Below are 5,216 nucleotides of genomic sequence, written 5' to 3' on the forward strand. Positions count from 1 at the left end.
CGCGGTGGTGTGACCGCACCCGCGGTCTGATATGTACCGCACCCGCGGTCGCTATTTTTTGAAAAATGAAAATGGTGCCGAGAGCAGGGCACACCCGCGGTGCTAGAGTGACCGCACCCGCGGTGCTGCATGCGAGAAAGCCACCTTTGTTTCTTATGATGACACATGGCATGGTATATATATGTGATGCACGAATTCTTCCTCCTCATTCAGAACATCAGCACCGAAGGAAAAAGACTTCATTTCCTTTTGATCTTAAACTTGTGATTTTGAATGATTTAGCCATCCGATTTGTATTCCGAGTTGAGATTATTGTTCCTTGCGCTAAGGGCTACAAGAGAATGTAAGTTTCTTTAAATTCCAGCATGGTTTGAAGTTTAGATGTTGAAGAAATTGTGATATGATGTATAATATGTGTTCTTGAGAGTATGAGCATCGTATATTTGCAAACAGGTTGAAGAAGAGATACCGTATGCTATTGCTAGTAATTTCCAACATGTTTTGAGTTGTATATATACAGATTTTGGGAAAATATGATTATGGTTGTTGATGTTATAACTTATGGATCATGTACTGATTATTGGTGGAGCACTGGTATCGAAAGATTACGCCGATATGCCGTCGAATGTCATTCAGATTTAATATCAAGTCCTATATGTATTGAATTGATTGAGAGATTGATAAAATGTATATTGGTGATTGCCATTTCAGATTGTATTGATGATTTTGATATCGAGACTTCGACTTCGACAGATTGTACAACAAGAAGGTATAATTCATGTGATTATAGGGAAGACACGACTCGAATCAGATTTGATTAGAGTTTCCCAACAAAATCACATACTAGATTTATTATTGTATCTTTTGATATGTTTTGGATTAGTTATAGATTTATATTCAAATCTATTGATATGATCATGCTTTGTCTATAGATTTATATTCAAGCATTGAGATAGGAGAGTCATTGACAGATTTGTCAAAACTAGACGTTCGGTGTATCGACGCATAGGAGCAGACTTCCTCCGATTGTAGACATTCGATACAGACACGATCGAAGTCTAGGAGTATGACGTACGGTTACCCCGATTGGGAGGGTAGGTAACAGACAGTGACGTCTTATTCACCTCGGGATCCCTAGAGTAGAGTCGAGTTGAGTCCAGACATGAGTTAATTTTCATTGCATGCTTTTATGGATTGGTTTCATAGACTATGGAACCTATTATTTATGTTACATGCATGAGATTATGCTTTATGATTTTATTATGCATATGCATGTTTACATGTTTTATACTGGGATTTGTTCTCACCGGAGTTTCCGACTGTTGTTATGTCTGTATGTGTGCATAACAACAGGTGGGGCAGGATCTGGGTCACGACAGAGATGAGTTCGAGTTAGAGTGGTGACTACGGGCGCAGAAGATCACTAGTGGTGTCAGACTAGACTTGTACTACTTGTATTTTATGGTTTGTAATAAACATTAGAGATATGTTTGTATTAGAACAAGAAATATTTGTATGTTTGTATAATAAGTAAATATTTTATGCTTATTTATATACATTAGAATTAATGTTAAAAAGCAAAAATTTGACCCACATTTTCTCACAGATCCATTTAATCCCGAAAAGAACTGAGTTAGAGCCCGGGTCCCCACAACAGGTGGTATCAGAGCAGTAAGTTCTGTAGACTGAGATAGAATAGAATGAGCGGGGTAGATCGAGTCATATTCCTTGCTCTTGATGTGCTAGCATGATTTATTGCTTTCTATATTATGTGTTGTTGTATTATCTGATTTGATTTACAGCATATAATTGTCAAGCTTGGATCAGAACTGATTCTCGATCAGAGGTATATGATCAGAGCAGGGCTGAGACAGATGGTATAGACTGTATACTAATCTGTTTTATTATCAGATATGCCGCCTAGAAGAGTACCACAGCCAGCTGCCGGACAAGTGCCAGAACAGGGGAATACGTCAGGCACTCAGATGGATGTGACCGCTACACCAATGGAGACTCTGTTGAAGCGGTTTCAGTCGTTCCAACCCCCAACGTTGAAGGGCACTGAGAATGCAGCTGATTGCGAGAGTTGGCTGGATGATATATAAATGCTCTTTGAATCACTTGCCTACTCAGATGAACGTCGAGTGAAACTGATCGAACATCAATTGCAAGAGGTGGCCAAGAGTTGGTGGCTAACGGCGAAACGAGCCCTAGAACATCGAGGTATGGATATTACTTGGAAAGTTTTTAAAGATGAATTTTATCAACGTTTCTTTCCAGTATCATACCGAAAAGACAAAGGGGCGGAGTTCGCCAATTTAAGACAGAGGCAATGGAACATCGAGGAGTATGTTGCCAAATTCTCTTCCTTGCTTCGATTTGCACCACATGTAGCAGGGAATGACGAGACAGTTGCTGATCAGTTCATAAACGGTTTGAATCCGGACATCTTTACTCTAGTGAATACGGGGCGACCTAATACCTTTTCTGAGGTGCTGAACCGAGCAAAGGGAGCAGAAGCTGGTTTGATCAGACATCGAGGAGCTTCCTATAGTGTTTCGGGTCAGAGACCGACGCCACCGCCCGCCGTACAGTTTCCACCACCTCCTCCTCGATATGATAGTGGAAGCGGTAGTGGCAAGAAAGAGTTTTTGAAGGCTAAGGGGAAGCAGTTTAAGAGAGCTGGGAGCTGTTCGTCGAGCTCCAGCGGATCCCGACAGAGAGGTCAGGGTCAGAGTTCAGAGTACAGTGGTGTTTATTGCAGTGCGTGTGGAGGTAGGCATGCCACGGAGCAGTGCCAGGGAGTGATGGGCAGATGTAACTATTGCAGACAGCCGGGACACTTCGCCAGAGTTTGTCCCCAAAAAGGTGCCCAGAGATTTCAGAGTGCAGGGTCATCAGCTTCAGTAGCTCAGCCCGAGAGGCAAGCTTCGTCTGTCCATTCCTTCCAGCCCACGCCTACACAGTCCCAGCCTAGAGCCAGAGGTGGCCAGACGGTGAGCCAACCTCCCCGACAACAGGCTCAGATGTTTGCATTGACAGAGGAGCAGGCACAAGATGCGCCAAATGACGTGATTGCAGGTAACTGTTTTCTTTGCGGTTATCCTGCATATGTGTTGATAGATACAGGTGCATCACATACATTTATATCAGAATGTTTTGCATTGTTGCATTCCTTGCCTGTCGAGTCAATGTCTACTGTAGTATCTATTTCTTCTCCGTTGGGAAGTGGTTTGATATCTGTGACTTCAGTTAGACATTGTATACTACAGTTTGAGGGGCATGAAATTGATTTGGACTGTGTTGTACTTAATTTATCTGATTTTGATTGCATTGTCGGAATTGACATGTTGACTAAGTACAGAGCTACCGTAGACTGTTTCCACAAGATTGTCAGATTCAGACCTGAGATGACAGAGGAGTGGAAATTCTATGGTAAGGGTTCCAGATCTCGGATTCCCTTGGTATCTGCTCTGACTATGAGTAGATTGTTACAGAAAGGAGCAGAAGGGTTCCTAATTTATTCTGTAGACCTTCAGAAATCAAGCCCGGCATTGGCAGATTTGCCAGTAGTACGAGAATTTGCTGATGTATTTCCTGACGAGATTCCAGGGTTACCTCCAGCTCGAGAGGTAGATTTTAGCATTGATTTGATTCCAGGTACCGTCCCTATTTCGAGAGCTCCTTATCGAATGGCACCGATAGAGTTGAAAGCACAGTTAGAAGATCTTCTGGCCAAGGGATACATTAGACCGAGTGTGTCTCCTTGTGGTGCTCCGGTGCTATTTGTACGAAAGAAAGATGGATCCATGAGATTGTGTATAGATTACCGGCAACTGAACAAGGCAACGATAAAGAACAAGTATCCTTTGCCTAGAATTGACGATTTATTTGATCAGTTGCAGGGATCATCTATCTATTCCAAGATTGACTTGCGATCGGGATATCATCAACTCAGAGTTCGAGATGTTGATATACCGAAGAAAGCATTCCGAACCAGGTATGGACGTTATGAGTTTGTTGTCATGCCTTTTGGTTTAACGAATGCTCCAGCGGTGATTATGAGTTTGATGAACCGCATCTTTCAGAGGTACTTGGATGAGTTTGTGATTGTTTTTATTGATGATATCTTGGTATACTCTAAGAATTTGAATGAGCATGCCAATCATTTGAGAATTGTGTTGCAAACACTGAGAAATGAAAGATTATATGCTAAACTGTCCAAATGTGAGTTTTGGCTGAGACAGGTTGTCGTCTTGGGTCATATTATATCTGGAGATGGTATTTCTGTGGATCCGAATAAAGTTGAAGCTGTTATCAGTTGGCCGAGACCGACTTCTGTGCCAGAGATACGCAGTTTCATGGGTCTAGCAGGGTACTATAGAAGATTTATCAGAGATTTCTCCAGTATTGCGAAGCCGATTACCCAGTTGACACAGAAGAATACACCATTTGTGTGGTCTGAAGATTGCGAGTCTAGCTTTCTAGAGTTGAAGAAGAGGCTGACCAGTGCACCTGTCTTGATGATTCCTTCAGGTACGGGTGAGTTCGTTGTATATTGTGATGCATCTCACAGAGGGCTGGGATGTATTCTTATGCAACGAGGACACGTGATAGCATATGCCTCTAGACAGCTGAAGCCACACGAGACTCGATACCCAATTCATGATCTTGAATTGGCAGCTATCGTATTTGCATTGAAGATTTTGCATCATTATCTTTATGGCGAGAAATTTGAGATCAATTCCGACCATAAAAGCTTAAAATATCTATTTTCTCAGTCAGAATTGAATATGAGACAGCGCAGATGGCTCGATTTGTTGAAAGACTTTGATTGCGAAATCAAATACTATCCAGGGAAGCCAAATGCAGCAGCAGACGCCTTGAGTCGAAAGGTTTGTGCTTTATCCTTGTCGACGATAGGGGTTTCGAATTTAGTTGAAAATTGCTGTTTTTCTGGATTAGCATTTGATACAGTTAGTAGACCATTGCTACTTTCTTCGATTCAAGTTGAGCCAGATTTGATTATGAGAATCAAAGAAGCACGAAGAATTGATCCAAACGTGGAGAAATCGATTGATATGGTCAGATCAGGGCATATATCAGAATATAAGGTACGTGATCATGTGCTATATGTCAATAACCGTCTTGTAGTGCCAGATGTTTCAGATTTGAAACAACAGATATTGTCAGAAGCGCACTGTAGTCGGTTTAGC

Source organism: Primulina eburnea, chromosome 5 (genome assembly GCF_022965805.1).
Source record: "Primulina eburnea isolate SZY01 chromosome 5, ASM2296580v1, whole genome shotgun sequence".
In the NCBI taxonomy this organism is placed as follows: Eukaryota; Viridiplantae; Streptophyta; class Magnoliopsida; order Lamiales; family Gesneriaceae; genus Primulina; species Primulina eburnea.